Below are 14431 nucleotides of genomic sequence, written 5' to 3' on the forward strand. Positions count from 1 at the left end.
AATCTTTCATTTATTTAACAAGCATTTATTGAGGATCAATTATCTCCAGGTACTGTCTTGTTCCTGGGGATAATAGCAGTGAGCCAGACTAAGTTTCTGACCTAATAATTTTTTAGTCCCAGTGACAGATGTCATGCCTGTCTCTTGGGCTAGCAGAAGAGGAATCAGCTATGAGACACATGTTCAGGAGTTCCTGAGTGAGTCTTTGCCATCCTGTTTTTCTTTACCTGCTCTTTTCAGAGATAGAAATGCCTTCAGGAGGGGTAAAATGAGAGAATTCTTTTTCACCATCATTTTTCTTGGTGTTCATTCTAAATATCAGATTTTCCTAAAAGAAATGACTTAACATCAATTCATTCCTCCTGATTTTTTTTGCAAAATATGTTGAACCCAAACTAGGGAACACAAAAGTGGGCATCTTCAGAATCCCAGGATTCAAAAGTGGTGTATACTCAGTTTGCAAAGGGAAGCACAAGACAGACTGCATCTAGTGTATTTTCAAAACCCGCAGCCCACAGTCTTTGTTACTGCAATATTTTGGTTCTGTTTCAAACAATTTCTTCCACCTTGTATAATCATGGCACTGAATAAACGTTCAACATTAAAACAGTTACTGCTTTTCAGCTCCAGGATGGCTGTGTTTCAGAACCGAGGGAAGCATGTGCCTTCCGGATGAAAGGTGTAGTATAAATGCAACTTATTACCATTTTAGGCAGAATTCCCAGGCTGGCATTTAGCAATTAAAAAAGCAAAGCTAAACAAGCCCAGGAGATCAACATTCCCTTTTCTTCCAACCCAAGATGCTCAGTTATTGTGGACAAAGAACTAGAGGGCCCCACTGTCCTTTGTTGACTCTCTTCGGAGCCTCTAAAGCAGCGCAGGCGGGAAGGGAGAGAATTAGTTTTTCATTTCCATTAATCAATGGAGGGTCTAAATGAAGAGGTACAAATGGCTCTTTTAAGAATTCGTCAAAGCAAAATTCACATTATAAAAGATTTACTGATTTTCTCCTCTCAGTTGAATAATCTCTCTTGATATTTCCAAGCCTTTATCTTCTCTTCAAAGAATGCTCTGTCTTGGGCTTAACTTTGCAAGGTGCATGGTTGAGTGGCAGAGATTAACCTTCACAGGAAAATGTAGATTTGGAAAAATTTACTTCTGGGTGAGCATGGTTTAGTAAAATAGACGTTTTCCTAATTCAAAGAAAAGAAACTCGGCATTTTAAAAACCTCATATACTGGTGATTCCTGAGTGATGGATAAAGTGTTTTCCTCAGAGATATATATTCTTCTCTGTTCGGATTCAGGAATTTGCTGTGAGACTAAGTTTTTCCCCCAAACATTGTTACCTTTAAATATTCAGTATTGATTTCTGCCTATTCTCTTTCCCAAGTTCAAGTTTATGAGCTCCTAGACTAATTTGTAAGGTATCTGTACTTGTAAGGAAATGTGAGGTCTCCTTTCCAGGGACTTTTGTAATCTTCTAATTCTGCTGATATAATGAATCTGGGAACCCTAACCTTAAGGTCAACTAATTTATTGTTAGTGACCTGTATTGAGGGAAACACAGCAACAGAGGGATGATGATAATTTTTGTCATCAAAGCAAGTGTACTGCTTACAAGTATATGAACCTAAATTTCTCTTGAACATATTTTTAAATCTTTTATCTGTAAATTTTCTCAAGAATAAGCAACAATAGCATAGAAATATATATTATGCTGAAGGAAAAAATATCTTTCAAATGAAGCCCTTGTTGCTATCTTTTTAACATTTTTATTGTGTTTGCTATTTATTAGGTACCATAAATGTGAACATGGTTTTAATTCTTCCTCAAGTCTCAAGCACAGGTGCTTCATTTGATGTTTTTCCTGGAGGGCAGCATCCCATTACAGCACATGCTAAAGGACAAGTTGGAGTGTTATATACCCAGAGAAAGGCCCGTACAAGTATTCAGTTACAGTCAACTTCAAAGTTAATACTTGATATTTGCTCTAGGTCTAATGACAATTAGATTGAGCAAAGCAGGCATGGGGAGGACATTGCATCCACTAAAGCAATTGCATGACACAAGAGCACAATATTCTAAGTCCAGCCAGAACCATTCTGTATGACCCTGTAATGATGGACTGTACATTTGTCAAAAGCCCATAGAAATTTACAGCACAGAGAATGAGCCTTAATGTATATATTTCTTAAATTTGAGAAAATCATTTAGGAGGTCAGAGGATCATAGGGTGGATTGCAGTCTATGACAAAAGAACCTAAGTGCATTACAAATGTGTGAAACAATATCACTAAATGAGCTAGAGAAAAACGGTCTGAAAATACCCAAGGAAAGTGTTCCACCTAAGAGAGGACTAGTGCACCAGTGATATACACAGGGCTTTTTTTGGAGTGCCGCCTGCATCAGAATCACCTCTGTAACTTTTAAATTCTATTTTTAAATAAACATGAAGCTATCCCCATTTTTAGATATTCTGAGTCAGTTGGTGTTGGGTGGATCATTCATTAAAGAGGTCAATGAATGTTAATAAAACAAGAACCTAATATTAATCACATAGAGGCTTAATATTCATACAGAATTGGGATGAATTATGCAGAAACGTTTAATATCTGTTTCTTCTCCCTTTCCAACTGGGTTTCAACCAGAAATCTATGTGAGTTACACATTCCCTGAGGCTGAATTGACTTGTTTATGTAATTGCCCGTTTTCTTCTCCAAGTTAAAATTTTTATGATGGAAAATACGTTTCTTTTTATTCTGTATTTTTCCTTCTATCAAGGAAAATTTCTGCATTAGACTGCAATGGTTATGGGACAGGAAAATCAAGTATTTTTAAAAAAATTTTATTATAAAATCTATGTGAAAAAAGATTTTTGATATATGGATATTGGTTCTTAAAAATAATACATAAGAAAATAAAATACACACATCAGGAATTTGGAATAGTTAGAAATGTGAAATATGTAGGGCTTCTGAATGATTTTGCAGTGGTAGAAAGTCATAAAGAAGATCAGACCCCTGAGAATGCAAATTTCACAAACCTCCCTCTCCTGGTTCTGGTGTTACTGTTTCTAGTTGTTTTCAATGGAATTTAGGTTACTTTAGTGATGAGTTCAGGGAGGAATTGGGAGATGACAGTCAAAAATATTGTAACATTGGGCAGTGCCTCTTCATAAAATCTTTTTTTTATATAGTTTCCTCATTGGATAATTTTATTTTTTAAATTTTCTTTTAATTTGAGTAAAATTGCTTTGTAGTGTTGTGTTAGTTTATGCTGTACAATGAAGTGAATCAGCTATATGTATACCTATATTTCCTCCGTCTTGGACCTCCCTCCCACCCTTCTAGGTCATCACAGAGCACTGAGCTGTGCTCCCTGTGCTATACAACAGGTTCCCACTAGCTCTCTTTTTTACACATGGTAGTGTATATATGTCAGTGCTACTCTCTCAGTTCATCCCACCCTCCCCTTCCCGCCCTGTGTCTACATATACATTCTCTACGTCTATATCTCTATTCCTGCCCTACAAATAGGTTCATCTGTACGATTTTTCTAGATTCCATATATATATGTTATAATATACAGTATTTGTTCTTTTCTTTCTGGCTTACTTCACTCTGTATCACAGACTCTAGGTCTGTATGACAGACTCTAGGTACATCCACATCTCTACAAATGACCCAATTTCATTCCTTTTTATGGCTGAGTAATATTCCATTGTATATATATACCCCACATCTTCTTTATCTGTTTGTCTGTCGATGAACACTGAGGTTGCTTCCATGTCCTGGCTATTGTAAACAGTGCTGCAGTGAACATTGTGATACATGACTCTTTGAATTATGGTTTTCTCAAGGTATATGCCCAGTAGTGGAACTACTGGGTCAATAAGGTAGTTCTATTTTTAGTTTTTTAAGGAATCACCATACTGTTCTCCGTAGTGGATGTATCAATTTACATTCCCACCAACAGTGCAAGAGCATTCCCTTTTCTCCACACCCTCCCCAGCATTTATTGTTTGTAGATTTTCTGATGATGGCCATTCTGACCAGTGTGAGGTTATACCGCATTGTAGTTTTGATTTGCATTTCTCTAATGTTTAGTGATGTTGAGCATCTTTTCATGTGCTGCTTGGCCATCTGTATGTCTTCTTTGGTGAACTGTCTATTTGGGTCTTCCACCCCTTTTTTTTTTTTTTTTTGCGGTACGCGGGCCTCTCACTGTTGTGGCCTCTCCCGTTGTGGAGCACAGGCTCCGGATGCGCAGGCTCAGCGGCCATGGCTCACGGGCCCAGCCTCTCCGCGCCATGTGGGATCTTCCCAGACCGGGGCATGAACCCGGGTCCCCTGCATCGGCAGGCGGACTCTCAACCACTGCGCCACCAGGGAAGCCCCCCACCCACTTTTTAACTGGGTTGTTTGTTTTTTTGTTTTTGAGCTCCATGAGCTGTTTGTATATTTTGGAGATTAATCCTTTGTCCATTGCTTCATTTGCAAATATTTTCTCTCATTCTGAGGGTGTCTTTTCACCTTGTTTATGGTTTCCTTTGCTGTGCAAAAGCTTTTAAGTTTCATTAGGTTGCATGTTTATTTTTAATTTTATTTTCATTACTCTAAGAAAAGGTCTTGCTGTGGTTTACATCAAACGGTGTACTTCCTACATTTTACTCTAAGAGTTTTATAGTGTCTGGTCTTACATTTAGGTCTTTAATCCATTTGGAGTTTATTTTTGTGTATGGTGTTAGGTAGTGTTCTAATTTCATTCTTTTACATGTAGCTGTCCAGTTTTCCCAGCACCACTTATTGAAGAGGCTGTCTTTTCTCCATTGTGTATTCTTGCCTCCTTTGTCATAGATTAGTTGACAATAGGTGCATGGATTTATCTCCGGGCTTTCTGTCCTGTTCCATTGATCTATATTTCTGTTTTTGTGCCAGTACCATACTGTCTTGATTACTGTAGTTTTGTGGTATAGTTTGAAGTTGAGGAGCCTGATTCCCCCAGCTCCGTTTTTCTTTCTCAAGATTGCTTTGGCTTTTCAGGGTCTTTTCCATTTTCATACAAATTGTAAAATTGTTTCTTCTAATTCTGTGAAGAATGCCATTGGTAGTTTGATAGGGATTGCACTGAACCTGTAGATTGCTTTCGGTAGTATAGTCATTTTCACAATATTGATTCTTCCAATCCAAGAACATGGTATATTTCTCCATCCGTTTATGTCACCTTTGATTTCTTTTATCAGTTTTTTATAGTTTTCTGACTTTAAGTCTTTTGCCTCCTTAGGTAGGTTTATTCCTAGGTATTTTATTATTTTTGTTGCAGTGATAAATGGGATTGTGTCCTAATTTCTCTTTCTGATTTTTCATTGTTAGTGTATAGGAATGCCAGAGATTTCTGTGCATTAATTTTGTATCCTGCAACCTTACCAAATTCATTGATTAGTTCTAGTAGTTTTCTGGTGGCATCTTTAGGATTTTCTATGTATAGTATCATGTCATCTGCAAACAGTAACAGCTTTACTTCTTCTTTTCCAATTTGTATTCCTTTTATTTCTTTTTCTTCTCTGATTGCTGTGGCTAGGACTTCCAAAACTATGTTGAATAACAGTGGTCAGAGTGGACATCCTTGTCTTGTTCCTGATCTTAGTGGAAATGCTTTCAGTTTTTCACCATTAAGTATGATGGTTGCTGTAGGTTTGTCATATATGGTCTTTATTATGTTGAGGTAGTTTCCCTCTATGCCCATTTTCTGGAGATTTTTTTTATCATAAATGCGTGTTGAATTTTGTCAAAAGCTTTTTCTGCATCTATTGGGATGATCATATTGTTTTTATTCCTTGACTTGCATATATTAAAGAATCCTTGCTCTCCTGGGATAAATCCCACTTGATCATGTGATATGATCCTTTTAATGTTTGCTAGTATTTTGCTAGCAATTCTGTTTGCTAGTATTTTGTTGAGGATTTTTGCATCTATGTTCATCAGTGATACTAGTCTATAATTTTCTTTTCTTCTGAAATCTTTTTCTGGTTTTGGTATCAGGGTAACGGTGGTTTCATAGAATGAATATGGGAATGTTCCTTCCTCTGCAATTTTTTGGAAGAGTTTGAGAAGGAAGGAAGTTAGCTTTTCCCTAAATGTTTGATAGAATTCACCTGTGAAGCCATCTAGTCCTGGGCTTTTGTTTGTTGGAAGATCCTTAATCACAGTTTCAATTTCAATACTTGTGATAGGTATGTTTATATTTTTAAATTTTTCCTGGTTCAGTCTTGGAAAATTGTACCTTTCCAGGAATTTGTCCATTTCTTCGTGGTTGTGCATTTTATTGGCATATAGTTGTTTGAAGTAGTCTCTTATAATCTTTTGTATTTCTGCAGTGTCAGTTGTGATTTCTCTTTTTTCATTTCTAATTTTATTGATTTGCATCCTCTCCCTTTTTCTCTTGATGAGGCTAAAGGTTAATCAATTTTGTTTATCTTCTCAAAGAACCAACTTTTAATTTTATTGATCTTTGCTATTGTTCTCTTCGTTTCTATTTCATTTATTTCTGCTCTGATCTTTATGATTTCTTTCTGTTTACTGACTGGATTTTCTCTGTTCTTCTTTCTCTAGTTGTTTTAGGTGTGAGGTTAGATTGTTTAGTTGAGATTATTTCTTGTTTCTTGAGGTGGGATTGAATTGCTATAAATTTCCCTGTTAGAACTGCTTTTGCTGTGTCTGATAGGTTTTGAGTCGTTGTGTTTTCGTTTGTCATTTGTTTCTATGTATTTTTTTGTTTCTCCTTTGATTTCTTCAGTGATATTTTTGCTATTTAGCAGCATACTGTTTGGCCACCATGTATTTGTGTTTTTTTACAATTTTTTTTCCTGTAATTGATATCCAGTCTCATAGCACTGTGGTTAGAAAAGATGCTTGATACAATTTCAATTTTCTTAAATTTTCTGAGGCTTGATTTGGGACCCAAGATGTGATCTATCCTGGAAAACATTCCATGTGCACTTGAGAAAAAAGTGTATTCTGCCACTTTTGGGTGGAATGTTCTATAAATATCAAAACTATCTGGTCTGTTGTGTCATGGATGAGGAGCAGAATAAAGTTGTGTCATTTAAAGCTTGTGTTTGTGTCATTTAAAGCTTGTGTTTCCTTATTTATTTTCTGTTTGGATGATCTGTCCAATGGTGTACATGGGGTGTTAAAGTACCCTACTATTATTGTGTTACTGTTGATTTCCCCTTTCATGACTCTTAGCATTTGCCTATGTATTGAGGTGCTCCTATGTTGGGTGCATAAATATTTATAATTGTTATGTCTTCTTCTTGGATTGATCCCTTCATCACTATGTAGTGTCCTTCCTTATCTCTTGTAATAGTCTTTATTTTAAAGTCTATTTTATTTGATATGAGTATTGCTACTCCAGCTTTCTTTTGATTTCCATTTGCATGGAATATCTTTTTCCATCCCTTCACTTTCAGTCTGTATGTGTCCCTAGGTCTGAAGTGGCTCTCTTGCAGGCAGCATATATATGGGTCTTGTTTTTGTGTACATTCAGTGAGCCTGTGTCTTTTGGCTGTAAATTTAATCCATTTACATTCAAGGTTATTATCGATATGTATGTTCCTATTACCATTTTCTTTATTGTTTTGAGTTTGTTTTTGTGTGTCTTTTTCTTCTCTTGTGTTTCCCGCTTAGAGAATTTCCTTTAGCATTTGTTGTAAGGCTGGTTTGGTGGTGTTGAATTCTCTTAGTTTTTGCTTGTCTGAAAAGATTTTGATTTCTCCGTCGAATCTGAATGAGATCCTTGATTGGTAGGGTGATCTTGGTTGTAGGTTTTTCTCTTTCATCACTTTCAGTATATCCTGCCACTCCCTTCTGGCCTGCAGAGTTTCCACTGAAAAATCAGCTGGTAACATTATGGGGATTCCTTTGTATTTTATTTTTTGCTTTTCCCTTGGTGCTTTTAATATTTTTTCTTTGAATTCAATTTTTGTTTGTTTGATTAATATGTGTCTTGATGTTTTTCTCCTAGGGTTTATCTTGTATGGGACTCTCTGCACTTCCTGGACTCAGGTCACTTATTTCCTTTCCCTTGTTAGGGAATTTTCCACTATAACCTCTTCAAATATTTTTTCAGACCCTTTCTTTTTCTCTTCTTTTTCTGGGACTCCTATAATTCGAATGTTGGTGCATTTAGTGTTGTCCCAGAGGTCTCTGAGATTGTCTTCAATTCTTTTCATTCTTCTATCTTTATTCTGCTCCTCAGCACTTATTTCCACCATTCTGTCTTCCAGTTCACTTATTCATTTTCTCCCTCAGTCATTCTGTTATTGGTTCCTTCTAGTGTATTTTTCATTCCAGTTATTGTGTTGTTCATCTCTGTTTGTTTGTTCTTTAGTTCTTCTAGATCTTTTTTAAATGTTTCTTTTATTTTCTCAATCCATGCCTCCGTTCTATTTCCAAGATTCTGGATCATCTTTACTATCATTACTCTGAATTTGTTTTCAAGTTAGTTGCCTATTTCCTCTTCATTTATTTGGTCTTGTAGGTTTTTACCTTGCTCCTTCATCTGTGATATATATTTTTGTCATCTCATTTTTTTTTTTTTTGATGGGTGTGATTGTGTTCCTGTCTTACTGGTTGTTTGGCCTGAGGCGTCCAGCACTGGAGTTTGTAGACTGTTGGGTAGAGTTGGATCTTGGTGCCAAGATGAGGACTCCTGTGAGACCTCACTCCGATGAATATTCCCTGGGGTCTGAGGTTCTCTGTTAGTCCAGTGGTTCAGATTCAGAGCTCCAACTGCAGGAGCTCTGTCGAACCAAGATCATGCAAGCCACAGGGGATGGCAAAAAAAAAAAAAAAAAAAAAAAAAGAAATAAAGGAGCAGAACAATAAATAAGAGTAAAAAATAAAATTAGATCAGAAAACTAGCAGATGTGTTAGAAAGAGTAAAAAAGTAAAAATATTGATGAAACAACAATCGGAGGTAAAACAGAACCACAATAGTAAAAAAGAGGAGGAAGAAAGAAAGCCGGAAAAGGCCTTGGCTGTGGGGAGTGGGGCTTAGGCAGGGACAGGGTTTGGGTGGTGGGTGGGGCCTATGCCTAGGACCCACAGGGCTGGAAAAGGCCCTGGGGGGCGTGGGGGTGGGTTTTAGACTCAACACAGCAGAAGGGGCCCAGGTGTGCCTCTGGCCTTGGGGGTTGGAGGACCAGGTCCAGGTCCCCACAGGCTCACTGGGCCCAAGTGGGCAGGGGAAACGCTAGATGTGCTCCCCCCGATCCTCTGATCCCAGAGGGCCCATCCCTTTCTGCCTCTCCTCTTCTCCCCCTGCCTCCCTCCTATGCCCCTAGGACTGCCACAGCTGGAGGGGGCCTCAGAGGGTGGGGGACCTGGCCTGGGAGCCCAGCAGCCTTCCCGGGGCCGAGTGTGTGGGGGAAATGCACACTGTACCTCCCCTGATCCTACCAAAGTGTTTTTTATTTTTCCTGTGCCTGTTACTCATGAGATGGGGCTCAAGGGTTTTAACTGGAACCATAGGTAAGGCCTCATGAGATCAATTAAACCTCCCCAAACTGTGTGTCCATCTGGCCTATGATCATTCCTCTGTTGTGTAGTAGCCCCAAGAGGGCAATGGAGAAGAGCTCTGGTATTACCCTCGACTCCATCTCTGGACTGTTCCAGGAGGTACTGAAGGAAACAGCACTTTGAAAGTCTTCTGAGAACCTTCTATTCATTGAAACTTGGTATAATGTGAAACTGCATTCATATCATGGTATCTATCTCCATGAAATTTCTATAGAGTTGTGTTTTGGGAAACAAACATATGCTTCATAAATGCACACACACATATTAGTAAAGAGTCATAAGTATCTATATTTTAACTTTTGTATATGGGAGTGACTTCAGAAATCATCCATTTAGGAAATCTGATTTTACAATGAGGGAATCGAGATTCCAGAAAGAAACACAATGGCAATTCTTATTCCCACTAGAATATGGATATGCAGGGCTTAAACCCACAGCATAGTGCTCTTTCTGCCATAATTACAAGAAGATATATGGATACAGACAAAGTTATAGGTATATACCTGTAACACAAAATTGGTTGGAAACAAATAATTTCTAAACAATCTGGTATGTTTCAGTGGGGTATGAAATAAACCCCATAGATTCTAGCTTGAGTCTGAGTGGTTTGTTTTTTATTATTTTTTTATACTGAACACATACATCCCATAAAGAAAAACAAATACTTAAGAGGCCAGATAATCTTGATTACATATTATCATAACTGATGAAAAAGGGCTTCAACAAATGCTTTAATTTTATAGATCCTGTGCAGTAAGACTTGGTAACCTTTATAGTACTACCACAGAGTTTTGCCTATTAGTAGTTCTCAGTAAATCTATGTTAATTAATTGAAGGCATAAAATGCAGGCATCTCTTAATTTGTTGTCTGTGAGAAAAAATTTATCTCATCTCATCGCAGATTTATATGGAGCTGCTATGTGGATGATTGCATCTTCATGTGTTTAAAGGAAAAACTAAAGAAAGTACATTGTAATAAATGCCTACTAAATGACAGTCACTTTATATCTATTATCCCACTTAATCCTTAGCACATCCATATGCCATAAAAATATAGCCTCTACGTACAGGTGAGAAAGTTGAGGCTTATGTCAACCAGTAAGAAGGAGTATTTTCAGGGTTGGAACCAAATTCTCTCTCACTACAAAGCCCATCAATTTTTTACACTATAATCAAATCTGTGATATAGTAAAGAGGCTTCATAATATGCTTTTCCTATTGTTATTTTCAAATATCTATGTGCCTGGGTGGGTCATAAGAAGAAGAAAAAGAAAGCAGAGTCAAGATTTTCGACCCAAACGGTATATATACTGTTCTTTTTTGGTGTGACTCTACAGAGCATCCCAATACTGTGCAACTCTATTCATCTCAAGCCATATGGAAAGAGTTTTATGTTTTAAACAATCAGACTTGACAGCACTATTGTTTCTTTCTTATTTAATATCCCTCATCCCTGGAGCCCAGCCAGAATCTGTATTCTCTCTCTAAATTTAATTCTTATTCTTCGTACATATCACTCGTTTGTCAGGAGACAGCCACTTAATGGCATTTGTTCCTGTGGCTTAGGAGCATCTGGGTTATATCACTTTTTTAGGTGACCTCTTAGCTCAGAGGGAATAAAGTTCTTTGTCTAATGATCTTTCAAGGGCCCTTGTCACTGGTGTTTTTGCTTTCCAGATCCTATGTTGTTTTGTAAATGTCTTGAGATGACAAGATTTCTAGATATTTATTTGTTTCTGCTCAAAAGAGGATGGCAGTTAAAAATGTAGAAGGAACAGTGAACAAGGATATTATAAAGGAGAAACTAACAAAGTCACAGTTGTTGGTGTGTAACTTGATGGACTGACAAGTCTTAAACTCCAGAGGAAATGGAAGCAAAAGCTATGTAATGGGAAAAAAAAATGCATCTCTACATTTTGTGTCATTTCAGCTCAATTCAATTCATTTAGTTCAGTTCAGATCAATTCACTTCAACATATATTTCTTTGAGCCCTCAGTGAAGAGCAGGTACTATCCCAGATGCTGAAACAACTTGTGTTTCCCTAAGGTCTTATGTGGCCAAGCAAAATGGAACCACACTGTGGATAGCTTTGAGAAAGTCCCTTTACCTCCCTGGGTTTCAGTTTCCTCACCTGTTAAAGGGTGATCTCTTCCAGTCATTCACATTACGTGACATTCCTAATGGTAAGGTTACACTATAATTGAAAGAGCACTTGCTTTAAAATTGGTGATTAACATTTTAGTCCCAACTCTGTTACTATTTAGATGTTTGCACTTGGCAAGTCACTCGGCTTTTTTGGGTCTCCTCCGAGAGATCAGAGAAAATGATTTTTTTTTTTTTTTTTTTTTTTTTGCGGTACGCGGGCCTCTCACCGTTGTGGCCTCTCCCGCTGCGGAGCAACAGGCTCCGGACGCGCAGGCTCAGCGGCCATGGCTCACGGGCCCAGCCGCTCTGCGGCACGTGGGATCCTCCCACACCGGGGCACGAACCCGTGTCCCCTGCATCGGCAGGCGGACTCTCAACCACTGCGCCACCAGGGAAGCCCAGAGAAAATGATTTTGAAGGTTCCCTTTTTGCCATATATTTCTATTAGACTGGCTATAACCTCACGTGTCCATATTCATATTGCATGGGGTAAGTAATCAAACCATGAAGATTTTTGTTGTTGTTGTTGAACCTAATTGTTATTCTTTACTCACAGTGGTATCCATACTGGTATGGTTTGTAAACTGTGACCACACAGACATGCAACTGGTGCCTGTGGCAGAAATCATGACTTTGTGAGGAATGTCAAAAATTTCCAAAATGGATATCTCTTTGAATAGCAGAGAAGTTTCTGCTCAGATTTTAATTGGTGTGGGGTTTGTGTTTGTCAACTTGCAGCAAAGAAATATTTTATGAAATTAACACTTATACAACACTTCTGTTGTATCTATTACAGATCACTAAATATTGTAGTTTCCCTCTCTGTAGCATCCTTTCTGCATAAGGATTTCTCACCTGATTGACATCAGGCTTTTCCATGTGACTTGCCTTGGCCAATAAATGTGAGGAGGAGTTAGATGTGCCACTTCTGAATGGAAGTTTTAAGAGAGGAAGTGAACAATTACTGGGTTCCCTTTCTCTCTACCCTGAGATAAGCAATGTCATAGGGTCTGGGGTGACATGGGACTTGGCGTGAAAACACTGTGGAGCTGTCCTGTGATTATTGTAGTGTGATCAAGGATTAATCTTAAAAAAAAAAAAGGCTTTGCCCAGATCCATCTGAGAGTTTGGGCTTTTTGAGCTCTAGCTGTCCCAGATTCCTTGTATGGTACCTTACAATAAACACTGCACTTTGCTTCACCACACACACAAAAAAGGACTAGTCTTTTGTCTTTGTAATTTGCTAGGATTTCTTTTTCTGTTGCGTTATAATCCGGTCTGCCCTGAGTACTTTGCTTGCTACTGAGAAATACAGTGGTGAGCAAGGCACATCTAATCTTGGGTCCTTTATGAACATTTCAGTGAAGCAAGATGTTATAGTAATGTATCATGTATATTACAGTAGAGGAAGTATGCAATTCATGCATATATTGGGGGAAGCAAACCTTGATAATATGCGTTTAAGCTGACAGTTTATAAATTAATAGGAGTGAAACTGGCTAAGGGCCAAGAGGAGGCAGAGGGTGTTAGCAACAGGAAAAAAAAAAAAAAAAAAAACTACACAGGCCAAGGCATAAGGGCTAGAAAGATCATGGGAGAGTTCCGGAACTCATCGCTGAATGTGGCTTTAAGAGAGTCCAGGGGAACAGAGAAGAAACAGGGCTGGTTAGATACCATCAATAATAATAATATTGAGCATTGATTAACTTTGTTCTAAGGGCTTCACATACATTTTCTTCACGATTATTATCACCATTTTTATAGAAGAGGAAATTGAGCCAGAGAGAGGTTTAATAACTAGCCTGTAGTCACACAGCAGGAATGTGATTTTATCTGAAGGACAATAGGAAATCGCTGAATGGTGTTACACAGAGGCGCCTCGTGAACAGATTCACATTTTAGAAAGATCATCCGGCTGCAGTAGGTTCCCAACTCCAAGTCCCACTCTGGGTGGAGGAAGCGTGGGCCCCAACTTGTGCTTCTCTTATCAATCTGACTCCATTGACTAAAACAGTTGGCAAGATGGAAGCTGATAGCCAGCTAGAGCACTGCAGAAAAGGAGGTCACTCTTCAAAAATGCTTTTTTGAAAATTAATAAAGTTTATTATTTTTTTAAATTTAAAAGATAGGGAGTGATTCACGAATTTTCATGTCGTCCTTGTGCGGGGGCCATGTTAATCTTTTCTGTACCGTTCTGATTTTAGTATATGTGCTGCGGAAGTGAGTGCAGAAAAGGTGGAGTTTTGAAGGAGTGGGGTGTTCTATGCAAGGAGAAATACATTGTGGGTCTCAAGAGCATTTAGCTTTGGGTAATAGTTTTAATAACAATATAATGAATTGATCCTCCCAATGAGCCCTTGTACCTAATTCAAATAATGGATGTGATGTTACATCAATATTTTGAGCATTTCAATTTACTTTTGACTGTAAAATAGATAATATAGTGCACAAGTTAAGGCAGAGCCAAAAATCTTTAAAGCAGATTTAGCTAGTGGTCCATGTGTTCTGCCCTCCTTGTTGACTGACGTTGAATAATAGTGGTCATAATTTGCGTTTCTCTTTGTCATAAGTAGAGAGTTGTAAAGACCTCGCAGGGAGAGAGCTGTTTGTGGATGACAGTGACATCTCTGACTGTTTTCTGTGAGTTCTTTGGTATCCATCAGAAGCCTCCAGAGACTTGAGCCTGACTGAAGAGGTCCCCA

At 38.1% G+C, this 14431-nt stretch overlaps 1 non-coding gene across 1 annotated transcript; it reads right to left on the bottom strand.

Annotated features, from left to right (window-relative positions):
• Positions 1-13850: 13850 nt before the first annotated feature.
• Positions 13851-13957, bottom strand: LOC136125270 (U6 spliceosomal RNA). Its single transcript, XR_010656034.1, has one exon. It is a non-coding gene; the product is annotated as a U6 spliceosomal RNA (small nuclear RNA).
• Between the last annotated feature and the right edge of the window lie 474 nt (positions 13958-14431).

This window comes from Phocoena phocoena, chromosome 6 (genome assembly GCF_963924675.1).
Source record: "Phocoena phocoena chromosome 6, mPhoPho1.1, whole genome shotgun sequence".
In the NCBI taxonomy this organism is placed as follows: domain Eukaryota; kingdom Metazoa; phylum Chordata; class Mammalia; order Artiodactyla; family Phocoenidae; genus Phocoena; species Phocoena phocoena.